Genomic DNA, 15,692 nt, shown 5'->3' on the forward strand with positions numbered 1-15,692 from the left:
GCACCAGCTACTTTTCTTCCTTGTGTCACTCTATTTTCCACTTCTTTTGCACATTTTCCTCTCATTTCTATCACTGTACCCAAGTATTTCTCACCAATTCCAGTCTCTCTCCATTCACTGTCACATCGCACTGGGAGTCACCTTCCCTCTCAATAACCATCACTTTACTCTTTTCTACATTAATCCCAAGGCACGACGCGTACAGACATAAGCAAAACTCTGCACTAGCCTACCAAGTTCTTGTCGGGTACTTGCAAGCAGCACTACAGGATACAACAAATTTGAGATATTCCATCCATCATCATTCATTACCAACGCCATCCCTCTCCATTACTCGTATTTTTACTTCTCTCATCACCCTCATCCATATATATATTGAACATCCATGGGGACATCACACAACCTTGTCGCACGCCCACACCGATCGTGAACTCTTCACTTAGATGCTCATTAACCGTTACTCATGCTGCACAACCATCATAAAAACTCTTGACAGCACCTAGCAGCTTACCCCTCTACATCGTACATGCGCAAAACTTTCCACAATCCTTCTCTCTTCACTTTGTCATATGCTTTCAAATTCATGAATGTCATAAACACCTTATGGTCCTTCTCACAATCCTTCTCTACTATCTTTCTCACTGCAAATGTTTGGTTCACACATCGTCTGCCACTCCGATATATATAATAATATATATATATATATATATATATATATATATATATATATATATATATATATATATATATATATATATAGCAAAAAACCAATCCTACATTGCCCCATGAGGAGCGTAGGAGCCCGGGGCTAAGCAGTTGGTCCCGGCATTTAAGATGAGAGTGACCAGCCTCACTCATCTCTGGGTGGCATTACATGAGCAATCAACCCCAACCATCCCTTGGACATAAACCTTCACCGGTTCAATCCGATTGGAGCGCAATAATTACTCACTAAACCACCAGGCGCCAAAATTTGGTTATATGGTTACCACCCAGCGTAGTAAATGGTTTCCTGGTGTACAGGAAGCCATTTGGCTTGTCACTCAGTGTAGAGTCACCCACAGGCAGAAGGAAGAGGAAAGAATGAAGGAAAGAAAGACAGAAGAGAAAGTGTATAATTACCCGTAGGCAGAAGGACAAGGAAAGAATGAAGTAAAGGAAGACAGAAGAGGATGGAAGGAAAGAAGGATGGAGGAGAGGAAAGGGTAGACACCCGACAGCAGCACTACATCGAGTGAGTGGATGTTGAGCGCCCGCACCTACCACTATCTAATATATATATATATATATATATATATATAAAACAGAGGAAGGAAAAACAAATGAATTTAAAATATATATAATCCATACACTAGATTACTGCCGTCCTCCATTCATAAAATATCTGTAAGAGTTGGACTTGAGCAGCTGTGGGTTGAAGTCTGAGGGAAAAACAACTCCGGGGAAGAGAGTTCGAGAGAGATGTAGTTGGGGGAATAATAGAATTCAGATAGGCAGAAGTTCTTCAATATGGCTGTGTGACATTCCAGTCATGAGCACTGCCAGATGCCCCTGTAGCACAAGGCAAGGCACGGAGACGTGGCACAATGGAAGCAACTTTGTCTGAGCATTTGCCATAAAAGTATCTGTAAAATAATGCAAGGGAGGCGACATTCCTTCTTACTTGTAGGGAAGGTAGTTTATTTATAATACCAGGGTTATTAATACTTCCAACAGCCTTGTTCTAAATTTTCTTTAGTTGTCTTAGTGCAACCTCTCCACATCGATTTCACAAGGGTGAGCAATAGTCAAGCTGAATGCGCACATAACTCATAAATTATAGCTAACTGCTCGTCAGTGAAGAAGTTACACACTTTATACTGTACAATAATCCAAGGTTCTTTGAGGCGGTTTTAGCAAGTCATCTGACATGAGAGGTCCAGCAGAGGGCATTGTTAAGTGAAACACCGAGAATTTCAATATCTTTGGAATTGGGATTATTAGTAGCATTGAAGGTAATATACGAATCTGGCAATATCTGTCTATTAGTAAATTGTATATGTTTGGTTTTAATATCATTAAATGAGACAAGGTTATTTGGTTCCCATTCACTGATCTTACAGCAGATAAGTCTTGATTAATGGAGATGGCTGTACTGAGTTGAGAGTTAGAGATATTAGACTTTGTATATTGATGTTTGAGTGTGAATAAGTCTGTGAAGTGTTGAGTCATCTGCATTTGAATGGATGGGGTTGTGGGTGATAGATAAGAGATCATTAATATGAACTAGGAATAGGGTTGGCACCAGAATTGATCCTTGTGGCACACCAGCGTTGATTTTTTCTGTCGCTGAGATGTGAGGAAAGCAGAGGGACAAAAGACGTAACTCCGTAGTTCGGACGGCAGGAAACGGTGCCACACACTGTCTAAAGCTTTAGAAATATCAAGGGCTACTGCATGAGTTTCTCCATGTTGGTCAATTGACTGATGGATGGTATGAGTCAGAAGATTGAGTGTGTCAATGGTGGATCTTTCGTGGCGAAAATCATAGTGTCTATCACTAATTAAGTTGTTGGATTCAAGGTGTTTAACTATGTCCTTATTAATTACAATTTCAAATACTTTACCAAGAGATGTGATAGCTACTGGTCTGTATTCAGATGGGTTAGAGGAACTTCCTTTCTTTGGAATTGGGTGGATATTGGCTTCTTTCCATGAATTAGGGAATGAGGAAGTACGTTTGCATAATCTGAATAATTTAGCTAGAACAGAGTCAAGTTCTGGGAAACACATTTTCAAAACAATTAGAGGAATTCTAGTTGGGCCTGAAGCTTTATTAGTAAATTGTCTAGGATGGATTATACGTATCTGGTCTGTGTTTTAAGTGGAACAAGTTCAAGAGTCAAGTTCTCGTACTGGGACGCTCTGGATGACTTCCTATAACGGAAGATTTTCTGGCAAATGTACTGGCAAAGATATTCTCTTTCCCATGCGGGTCATTTGTCATGTTGCCATCTGAAGATTTTAGTGGGGGAATGGATGATGACTTGTCGAAGTTATTATTGAAAGAATTAAGAGTTGACCAGAATATTTTATTGTCATTAAGGTTAATTATTAAGTAGTTTTGATGCCTGATTTTGAAGAAAGTTTGATTTGCAAGATTTATTGCAGCTTTTGCATGGTTTCTAGCAATTTTAAATTGACAGAGTGATTCAGATGTTTTTGATCTTAAGTAAGAGTTATATGATAATGACTTTTGGGCCGTTGCTCTGGCACAGTTATCAAACCGTTTTGGAGAGTTCGATCTTTTAGTGAACTGTTGACTTGGTATGACTAAATCCATACTACCTCGTATTAAGTCATTAACATGGGACTGGGTAGAATTGACATCACTAGAGAAGAAAGATTGCCATGGACTGTCAGAAAGATAATCTCTAAATCCATCCCAGTTTGCCCTATCAAAATGCCATCAGGTCACCCTGACAGGTTCAGGAAGGGGAGGTTTGGGGGGCTGACCTATGAGGCTTTGATGAGATTGTGGTCAGAGGATCCATGTAGTGACAGTATTTCTCTCCTGTATTGATCTGGATTATTTGTCAAGAATAGATCCAAGAGACGGGCATTGTGGTCAGGATTATCTGGTATTCTGGTTGGTTGCTTCTTTACCAACTGCGTGAGATTAGACGATTCTGCAAACAGCTAGACCAGCATCATCGGTTCTGGCAGAACGCAATAACCATTCAACATTATGTATGTTAGAATCACCCAAAATGGTAATTTCGGTGCTAAAGGCAAGGTTGCGGTTACTCAAGGGGAAAAATAATAGTACTTACTTCCCCATTATCAGTGGCGCAGACTATGTTACAAAAAAGCTGCATGCGATATTGACCTCTATACAGCTGTCATAAGCTTTCCCATAGTCTCTCTCTCTCTCTCTCTCTCTCTCTCTCTCTCTCTCTCTCTCTCTCTCTCTCTCTCTCTCTCTCTCTCTCTCTCTCTCTCTCTCTCAGTCCAGCAGTGGAGGTACAAGTACAGTAGAATGAAATTTCTGCATAAATATGGGCTGCTGCGAATTTGTTTTAACAATAAGGGTGATGGTGATGTAAGTTGAATCCTAGCAGGTGGATCACGTGTATAAATGCAAGGTTTCTTTTTGTAGTGTTGAAAAATAAAAATTTACTGAACTCAGTAAGATTCGTTCGTTCGTTGTTTCAATAATATTAATGTCCAGTACAGGTAGAAATGCATTTGATCCTTAACCCTGGATAGGTAACCATTTTTTTGTTACTATATTAGGTAACCTGGGGTATGACGTACCCCACGGGAAGAAAAATAAAAAAAAATACTTCTGTTTGAGATATTTCAAAATGCTCCGATACACAAATAATTCAACCCGTTATCTTTAAACAGGGCCAGAAAAAATAAAGTTTAATTGAAAAAAATAAATAAAATTTATATAAAAATGATTAAATTTTAGGTATACAAATTTTAAAATTAAATCTTGTAAAATTGAAAAGTAATATCATGATTCCTTGGGTGGCCTACGGTAGACCGATGTTGGGACCTTGTGTATACAAAAGGAGAAAGACAGCAAATTAAAATAAAGAAATCACAAGAGGGCTCAACTGAGGTTACATTATCGGTAACCTGGGGTATGACAGACCCCAATGGCTATATAGAGCAAAATCAGAGCCAGGTTCAGCTATGGCCCCATCATCCCCATGAAGAGCATCACTAGGCAGGAAAGTAATGAGACGGACAGATCTGTAGATCTTATGCTCATATTTTTATGAATTAAATTTCGGGGACTGGGGTTTCTGATACCCCACGTTACCTATCTAGGGTTAAGTCAAATGCATGGATACATAGTATCAGCACTGATAATACAGCAGACAGAAGTAGAAGTAACCATGTACAGTAATAACCAAACACATATTCTGCTTCCAGATCTCTGACTAGGTTCGTATGGTAACAACAACTCCAGTAAATCATAAGTGCAGTAAATACTTGGAAATTTATTTCCTTTTTCTTCTATGCATAGTGCGTACATCATGAGATTCTATATGGTCATTGTAAAGCATGGCTTTTATTTTTTTTTTCATTAGCAGTATAGGCGGGAACTGCCGCATTGTTAGACGTAAACAAACGCGATTTTTGTTGTTGTTGAGGTGTTTCTCTGATCTGGTGAGTAAATACTCAAATGCATGTTATTTTTCACAGTATATGAACATTCAGTTACATAGGTTATCATCTTATTTCTGTAGAAATAGCTGTGATTGCCAAGTGAAATAACTAACTGCGCACAACTTTTACGGTAAACATAGTGTAGTAACACTGAATAATAAACATGTCAACAAAGCAATATAAATTTGCATAAGAACATAATTTATAAGATCTGGACTCATGTGATTATCTTACCCAACATCTTACGTCACCACGTAAACTCATCACACAGAGCAAGATTCTAACTTTCATCTCGCCCCCTAACCTATTTCTCTTAACTGTGTATTAGTGCAGCTCAGAAGACCGAACCTGTGCCTAAACTGCCCAAGCTTGGATTATCAGTTTCTTGTCCAGCGAATGCTTCTATAGCGGAAATTACCTGTATTTTACTCTGCTGAAAATAGGAGCCTGATTGCTAATACAGTCATCATTAACCCTTTCATGGTCAGGACAATTCATCTTCTATTCCTGGTGACATGTCTATCTCTTTATAGCTAAACATCTTGATCTTAGAGGGAGAGACTACAATGTGCTTCCATGTCACCTGCTCCTCGGCCATCAGGTTGTCCCCCTTCAAACTCACACCACCCTCACTCATATACCACTCCCTCAAACTCACACCACCCACACTCATCTACCACTCCCTCAAACTCACACCACCCTCACCCATCTACCTCTCCCTCAAACTCACACCACCCTCACCCATCTACCTCTCCCTCAAACTCACACCACCCACACTCATCTACCACTCCCTCAAACTCACACCACCCACACTCATCTACCACTCCCTCAAACTCACACCACCCTCACCCATCTACCTCTCCCTCAAACTCACACCACCCTCACCCATCTACCTCTCCCTCAAACTCACACCACCCTCACCCATCTACCACTCCCTCAAACTCACACCACCCTCACCCATCTACCTCTCCCTCAAACTCACACCACCCTCACCCATCTTCCTCTCCCTCAAACTCACACCACCCTCACCCATCTACCTCTCCCTCAGACTCACACCACCCTCACCCATCTTCCTCTCCCTCAAACTCACACCACCCTCACCCATCTACCTCTCCCTCAGACTCACACCACCCTCACCCATCTTCCTCTCCCTCAAACTCACACCACCCTCACCCATCTACCTCTCCCTCAAACTCACACCACCCTCACTCATCTACCTCTCCCTCAAACTCACACCACCCTCATTCATATACCACTCCCTCAAACTCACACCACCCTCACTCATCTACCACTCCCTCAAACTCACACCTCCCTCACTCATCTACCACTCCCTCAAACTCACACCACCCTCACTCATCTACCACTCCCTCAAACTCACACCTCCCTCACTCGTCTACCTCTCCACTTCCTTTTCATCCTCGGTCACTCTCTTTCCCTCTCTCCCTCCACCTCTCTCACATTCATTCTCCTACTCAGTTTCTCTTTTTACATCTCTACACATGGCCAAAATAATCATCTCACGTCTAATAAAATCCAGTACATCCATATCAACACCTCAACACTCTTTAGCTTCATTTGTCCTTCTGTCTCTCCACATAGCACCACATCCTCATTTCCTAATTTCATTCTTGCTTTTTCCAGCTGAGATCAAATGGCTATATTTTACCCCTTCACCCTCCGCTGAGGAGGGTTACCTTTACTTGGTGGCGGGGCTTGAAGAGTGGCTGGTAGTCCCACCTACTCTGGAGGTGTGCCTACCTTTGTAGGGTTCGGCATCTGTCGGCTTCGATAACTAAGCACCTGTCCCCCCTCCCTGCATCATTGGTCGAGGAGGCCTGCTGGTGATGTTGCTCGTCCCTGCCCGTCTTCTATCTTGGACGAGGGTTTTGCCTCCTCAAGTGTTTGTCTTGCATGGCATCCCGTAAAACTGGTAATTGGGAGCCCTAGAAGTTGAGCGATGTTGCATGCCGTGCCCTGCAGCTAGCAACACATCTCTTTGGTCCCCAGTTCTGCTTAGAAGGGCGGCCTGGTTAGGCCTGACCAGGTCAATCAACTGGTCACTTGTGGGCACTGGAGGGCCTGGTGGCTACTATTGTCCGGGTCCCCCAGTGGTTACCTATGTATACTCCCTCACTACCTCTGGGGTCGCCAACGTTGTTATCCTTGGCATTTGACCTCCCTTTGTTGGGCTTCGTGGTGGGTGGAGGAGTGAGGGAATGAAGTATTTTTGCGAAAGTACATGGCTTCAATAATTATTAACTCTGTTGTAGACTTTAGATCTGTTTCTGGCCTGTCTGAATCACAATCCCTTATTGCCACTCTGGAGCACTACCCGGCCCCTGGGGAATATCTTTCTCTGCCCCATCATTCAGCTGGGACTGGGAGGCGTTCACGTCTGGTTAGTGCCACTCTGGGCTTGAGCCCAGACGAGACAGTGCTGCTTCATTCGCAAAATATCTAGTAATGAAATCCGCTGTGTAGGTCAGTGCTAGATATTAATATATTTGAATGGCACTGTGCCATACTGTCGGCTTGTGGAAGAGAACCTAAAATCTCTTCCTAGGTAGATGGAAGCATCTTTGTTGAGATGTCCTCCCCAGAAGAGAGCTCCGCAACTCTAGCTCTGACCTCTGAATCTGGTGCAGCCGTTTCATGCATTCCTCATGACAGCTTTAACTGATGTAAAGGTGTCAGTGTTTCCCGTGACCTCCCCTGATATTCACAGACACGGCTGTTGAAGGAACTGTGGTCATCTGGCGCAATGAATGTTGAGCACCTGTAAGAGAAAGTAAATGACCCTGATTCCAATGTTGTTCCTGGCATTTAAGAAGTTAGCGCTGCCTACATCTGAGAAACTGGTATGATTATCACTTCCTGTGAAGCCAGGTGTGCCAACCCCAAAGCTTTGTTTCCACTGTCAGGGATAAGGGCATGTTAGCCAATTTTGTCGCCATGCACAGGCTGGTCTTCCTGGTGTCTGTGTCTCCTGTGTTGAACCAAGTCATACCAGTGACTGTCCAGGACCCCTTAAATGCTATCACTGTGGGGGTCCTCATGCTGTCTTATAGAAATTCCCCTTGATACTGCCTGGAAAAGGAGATTTTGACCATTTGCATGCATGGGGTTTCATTTCCAGAAGCAAGGAGGAGGACCCATACTCTCTTCTTTCAGGCTGGGGGTCACTTATGCTTCTGTCCTTTCTGGAGCACTGTGCGTCATTCTGTGTCCCATAAGTTGTCTCGACTCATTAGAGTGCCCACCTCTCCATCTGGTGATTTGCTGGATGCTGTCCCCAGAGTTAGTAAAGCATGTGAGAATTTCGTTTGCCCACCCTCTACTCCAATTGTTTCTGTCCCCACATCGGTGGCTGAGGGTTTACTTACTTCCATGGTGGTTGCAGACGTCCACGTTGACGTGTCTCCTTGTCCTGCCTTGTCCAGCATGTCCGAAGTTCCATCTGTACCTGGCAAACACTATCGTGATTCTTCAGAGTCTTCTGAGCCTAAAGACCATCCACCTAGGGTCTGTTGTGAACCTTGTGTCGACCTCTCTGCTGTTCTCTGTACCCTGGAGGCACTGCAGTCTATCCAGGTGGAAGCTAAAGCTGATAGTTCGCTTCTGGTCTGGTCCCCACTTGGGGATGGTGTTGCACACACCGTTGGTGCTTCAGTTCTGCAGCACAGGATATCATCCTCATAAGGTTCTGGTCCTACGAAATCTACTTCTACTTCTGGGGCTTCTGCTGGTGGCACTAGCTGTCCTACAGTGTACATCACCCAGGGCGGCCTCGAAGCAACATTCCAAGCAAACTGTTTTACAAACTCAGAGGAGGAGTGTTGTAAAACTTTCCTCTTTCTCGTCCTCACGTTTACCTTCGGATGTTCAGCATGGGATGTGGGTTCCTGGTGTTGGGCACAAACCTGCTCGCTTGACAGTTGTATGGTCCCACACTTAATCCTAATCCTCCCTCCACTATGAGTTCTGTCATTCAGTGAAGTAGTCGGGGTTTATCTGCCATCTGGGAGGAACTGTGTCATCTTGTTGGACAATTTTCTCTTGTATACATGTGCATCCAGGAGACCATGGCTGGTGATGCTGTTCCTTCGGTCTTTCTGGCTACCATATCTTTTATTCTGAAGCTGTGCCAGGCTAAGGTCGTCATGGAGGTGCTGCTATCTTCCTTCACCAGGATATTCCATTCACACGTCTGCCTATTTCTACACCTCTGCAGGCTGTTGCTGTTCATGTGTTTTTATGCTGTTGGTGCACAGTTTGTAGTCTTTATCTTCCTCTTAGTGCTACTGTAAAAAGGGCAGATCTGCGGGACCTTATCATGGCCTTCCTTCACCATTTCTGTTACTAGTAGATATGAATGGTCACCATCCACCGTGGGGTGACAGTGAGGCCAACCCTCGGGGTGCTATGTTAGCTTCCCCAGTGGATGAGGAGGATTTGGCTGTTTTAAACTCCAATGAGTTTTCTTATTTTCAAGCTAGACTGGAACTTTTAATGTTACTGATTTATCCTTGTGCTTAGCTAATGCTGTTTTAGATTTTAACTAGAATATATTGCCAGACCTCAATGGCAGTGACCATTTCACACTGCTGCTGAGGGTGGACCTTAGCCTTGTCTTCCTCAACGGCGTCTGGATAAGACTGACTGGCCACTTTTCATGAAGTAAAGTTCTTTTGCCCTTTCTGTCAGTGAGTTTGGCTGTCTTACAGAGATGGTGCCTTATTTCACTGACTTATTGCACTCAGCAGTCCTATTATCTATTCCAAAAACAAGGGATCAGTTTCCTAAATGTCTGCTTCCTTGATGGAAACCTGAGTGCAGTTCCGCAGTGAGGGCCAAACGAGTTGCCTTCTCTCGAATTCGTCGCCCTGTGTGGATCCTCAGTATTTGGTGGTGCATCAGAGGGTGCGAGCTTATATGAGAGAGGTTTTAAAGACGGCCAGGTGTTAATCCTGGAAGGGTTATATTTCCTCCATCAGTTTGAGGACTTTCCTCACTCAGGCGTGGAACTGGGTAAAGAAAATTTCAAGAAAATTTGCTATTCCCTCCACTCCTGTTTTATATGCTGCAGGTGAAACTGGCTGATCCTTTCGCTGTTGCAGAGTTGCTGTTGATCATTTTGTCAGTGCAACACAGGAGGATACAGATTCGCCTTCGGCTTACTACCGTCAGAGCCTAGAGTCTCGTGGTCTAAGTTTTGCCTCTTCTTGGGGAGAATCTTATGTCCCCTTTTCTATATCTGAACTCCAGGCGCCTCTGTCGTAGTGCCACGATTCCTCTCCTGGTTGCCATGATATTCCTTATGCCTTTTTACATCACCTGTCTGATAAGCTCCTTTCGCTTTGTTGTCATTGTCTAATAAGATCTGGTGTACTGGTCAGTTTCCAGCTTGCTGGAGTGTCGCTGTAGTTATCCCTATCCCCAAGGCAGATAAGGACCACCCACAGGCAATGAATTACTGGCCCGTTTCTTTGACTTCTCTTATGTGTATGATATTGGAAAAGATGGTCAATGATAGGCTTGTGTAGTTTCTGGAGGGAGGTGACTTCTTATCCTCTGTCTAATATGGTGTTCGTAAAATGCAATCTACCTATAATGCCCTACTGTCCTTGGAATCTTGTCTGTGGTGCTTTGTCTACTAATCAAAACTAGGTCATGGTCTTCTTCGATCTGGAGAAGGCATACGACACTGCTTGGCGTCTTGGCATTTTCATTTCTCTTCATGAGTTTGGGCTGCATGGGCGCTTGCCTATTTTTAATCGGCAGTTTTTATCTAACCGTTTTTTGAGGGTCTGAGTGGGAGGAGTGCTTTCTAATGCTCGTGCACTTGAAAATGGGACACCACAGGGGAGTATCCTTAGAGTTAATCTCTTTGCTGTGGCCATCAGTAGTGTAATCAGTGTACTTCGTGATGGTGTACGAGGCTCACTGTAACTATCGCTCAGTTGCTTTAACATCCTGTGTCTCAAAAGTTTTCAAGTCCATTCTTAACACAAAATTTTTAAAACATCTTTCCTTTCATAACCTTCTTTCTGATCGTCAGTATGGGTACCGTCAGGGACGCTCCACTGGCGATCTTCTCATCTACCTTTCAGACGCCTGGTCATCCTCCTTTCGGGACTTTGGCGAAACCTTTGCCATTGCACTTGACATCTCAAAGGCTTTTGATAGAGTATGGCACAAATTTTTAATTTCCAAATTGCCCTCTTACGGTTTCTATCCTTCTATCTGTGCCTTCATCTATAGCTTCCTTTCTGGTTGTTCTATAGCTGCTGTTGTAGACGGCCATCGTTCTTCATCTAGATCTATCAATAGTGGTGCTCCTCAGAGCTCTGTCCTATCACCTACACTCTTCCTTTTATTCATCAATGACCTTCTGAGCTGTACATCTAACCCTATCCCCTCATACGCTGATGATTCGACCCTTTACCTTTCCATTCGGTTCTCACAATGTCCATCTCAGCAGTTACTTCAACAAACAAGGGATGAGGCTATGGCACACCTAATGTCTGACTTGGTTCGTATCTCTGTCTGGGGTAAAAATAATCTTGTTGTTTTTAATGCATCAAAAATTCCGTTCTTACACCTATCAACCCGACAAAATCTTCCACAGGAGTACCCATTAATGTTTAATAATATCCAGCTTAATCCTGCATCATCCTTAAACATATTTGGTGTTTCATTCTCTCGGGACTTAACTTGGAAAATCGTATTACATCTCGTAAAACCTGCTTCCAAGAAATTAGGTGTGCTAAGCTGACTCCATACCTTCTTTACCCTTGCACAGTTGTTGACTTTATACACGGGTTTTATTCGCCCCTGTTTAGAGTACAACTCTCATGTCTGGGAAGGCTCTGCAGATACAGCTCTTCTCAATAGGGTGGAGTCAGAGGCTTTTCGTCTCATCAACTCTCCTCCTCTTACTGACTCCCTTCAACCTCTGTCTCTGCCACACTGTTGCATCTTTCTCTCTTTTCTGTCGCTACTTCAAAGGTCACTACTCCTCTGAACTGTCTGTCTGCATCCTTCCACCTTTACAACAGGCTATCAAATGAGGTGGTACTTCGGATTGCCACCACCGGCAGGGTAGGGCTGGAGGCACAGGGTCCTCCCGGTCACCATCAAGCGACTGTGCCAGCAGCGACTGTTGCTATTTCCGGGAATGCTCGTCGGCGAAGAGGTGACGGTGCGGCCTTATTCTTTACCAACATCCGCGGCCTTACCACAAATTTAAACTCGGTTCATTTTTTCTTCAGTCCATATCCCTTTTGGCCCTTTTCCTCACAGAACCACAAATCTCACCCTCCATTTTGTTTTCCCGGTTACCATCTCCTTACAAACTTTCGTAACAAGGGCGGCACCTGTTGTTATATCAAATCCCAATATGCAGTTGACACTATTTTAAACTTCACTTCATCCAGTTTTGATTACTCATTATGTAAATTAAATTGCCAAAACATTACCAAATATATCTGTGTAGTTTATCGTTCCCCCAATGCTTCTTCGGAACCCAGTGTATTTGATTCCATATCCACTCAGTTGAGTAACCTTGACCTTGCCCTTGGCAATGAAATTACCATTTTGGGTGATTTTAACATACACAATGTTGAATGTTTATTGCATTCTGCCCGGACTGACGACGCTGGTCTAGAATGCGAGCTGTTTGCGGAATCGTTTAATCTCACCCAGTTGGTAAAGCAACCAACCAGAATACCTGATAATCCTGACCATAATGCCCATCTCTTGGATTTATTCTTGACAAATAATCCAGATCAATACAGGATAGAGGTACTGTCACCACTTGGATCCTCTGACCACAATCTCTTCAAAGCCTCATTAGTAAACCCTCCTACACTTCCCCATTCTGAACCTGTCAGGGTGACCCGATGGCACTTTGACAGGGCAGACTGGGATGGATTTAGAAATTATCTTGCTGATGTTCCATGGCAGTCTTTCTTCTCTAGTGATCCCAATTCTACCCAGTCCCACATTTGCGACTTAATACTAGCTGGTATGGATTTATTCATACCAAGTCAACAATTCACTAAAAGTTCAAACTCTCCAAAATGGTTTGATGGCAATTGTGCCAGAGCAACAGCCCAAAAGTCATTAGCATATAACTCTTATTTAAAATCAAAAACATCTGAATCACTCTCCCAATTTAAAATTGCTAGAAATCATGCAAAAGCTGTATTAAATCTATCTAAATCAAACTTTCTTCAAAAGCAAGCATCAAAACTACTTAACAATCCTAATGACAATAGAATATTCTGGTCAACTCTTAATTCTTTCAATAATAACTTTAACAAGTCATCTTCCATTCCCCCACTAAAATCTTCAGATGGCAATATTACAAATGACCCACGTGGGAAAGCAGATATCTTTGCTAGTACCTTTGCCAGAAACTCTACCATAGATGATACCAGCCAGAATGTCTCAGTACTGGAACTTGATTCTCCCTAAACTGCCCCACTTAAAATACAGACAAGATACGTAAAATCCATCCTAGACAATTTACCTACCAACAAAGCTCCAGGCCCAGATGGAATTCCGCCAATTGTTTTGAAAAAGTGTTCCCCTGAACTTGCCTCTGTCCTAGCTAAATTATTCAAACTATGCACACGTACTTCTTTATTCCCAAATTCATGGAAAGAAGCCAATATCTACCCAGTTCCGAAGAAAGGAAGTTCGTCTGACCCCTCCAATTACAGACCAATAGCTGTCACATCTTCTCTTGGTAAGGTATTTGAAACTTTAATTAATAAGCATATTGTTAAACATCTTGAATCCAACAACTTAATTAGTGATAGACAATACGGTTTTCGCCACGAAAGATCCACCATTGACATACTCAATCTCTTAACTCATACCATCCATCATTCAATTGATCTTTTTGGAGAAACTCATGCAGTAGCTCTTGATATCTCTAAAGCTTTCGACAGAGTATGGCACCGTTCCCTGCTGTCCAAACTCCCTTGCTATGGACTAACGTCTTTTGTTCCTTTGATTTCGTCTTATCTTAGTGACAGGAAAATAAGAGTAAAAGTAGATGATGTATATTCGAATTTCCACTCTATTAACGCCGGCGTGCCGCAGGGATCAGTTCTGGCGCCAACCCTATTTCTGGTTCATATTAATGATCTCTTATCTGTCACTCACAATCCCATTCACTCATATGCAGATGACTCAACACTACATAGTTCATTCACACTCAGACATCCATTTACAAAGTCTAATATCTCTACCTCTCAACTCAGTACAGCCATCTCCATAAATCAAGATCTATCTACAATCAGTGAATGGGGACAAAACAACCTTGTCTCTTAATGATAGTAAAACTAAATATATACAGTTTACTAATAGACAGATATTGCCAGATTCGTACATTACCTTCAGTGCTACTAATATTCCCATCTCCAAAAGTATTGAAATTCTTGGTGTCTCACTTAACAGTGCCCTCAGCTGGACCTCTCATGTCAGATCACTTGCTAAAACCGCCTCAAAGAAACTTGGATTATTGTACAGAGTCCGTAACTTCTTCGCCGATGAGCAGTTAGCTATAATTTATAAGAGTCATGTGCGCTCTCAGCTTGAATATTGCTCACCCTTGTGGGATGGTTGTGGAGAGGTTGCATTAAGACAACTAGATAAAATTCAGAATAAAGCTGTTAGAATCATTAACAACCCAGCCATTACATATAAACTACCTCCCCTGCAAGTAAGAAGGAATGTTGCCTCCCTTGCATTATTTTACAGATATCTTTTTGGCAAATGCTCAGACGAAGTTGCGTCCATGGTGCCACCTCTCCATGCCTTCTCTCGTGCTACACGGGCATCTGGTAGCGCTCATGACTGGAATGTCACTCAACCATATTGCAGAACTTCTGCCCATCAGAATTCTTTCATTCCCCGAACTGCATCTCTCTGGAACTCGCTTCCCCAGAGTTGTTTTCCTCCAAATTTCAACTCACAACTGTTCAAGTCTAACTGTTACAGATATTTTATGAACAGAGGACACCAGTAATCTGGTGTATGGATTATTTTTTTTTTTTACCCATTTGTTTTTCCTTCCTCCGTTCTGTTATTTATAAAAAAAAAAAAAAAAAAAGGCGTGTATCACATGTCTAGCAACAAACTCTCATCCCTTCTCTGTCCAACTCTCTAATGCAAGAGTTAACCGTTACTCCCAGTCCTTCATTTATGCAACAGGTCATATTTGGAACTGTCTCCCTCTGTCTGTATTTCCTACTTCCTATGATCTCTAGTCTTTCATACGCCGTGTGTCCAGGCATCTCAAAATGAACGGATCTTGAATTTGGCTCTCTTTCTTATTGTTTTTATTTTTTCTTGGAAGGAATGGTTTGCGGGCTCCTGACCTTTGATTCCTTCTTCCATGCATAAAAAAAATGTAGATGACCTTTCAATTTCCCTCACTGCATCTAGAATGACTCTGATAGAGAGGAAATTGCAGCTGCCTCTTAACAGAATTTGTGTGGGATGAGTCTCGTGGTTTC

This window comes from Coenobita brevimanus, chromosome 3 (genome assembly GCF_032717465.1).
Source record: "Coenobita brevimanus isolate Jiangsu-jjx chromosome 3, ASM3271746v2, whole genome shotgun sequence".
NCBI lineage: Eukaryota > Metazoa > Arthropoda > Malacostraca > Decapoda > Coenobitidae > Coenobita > Coenobita brevimanus.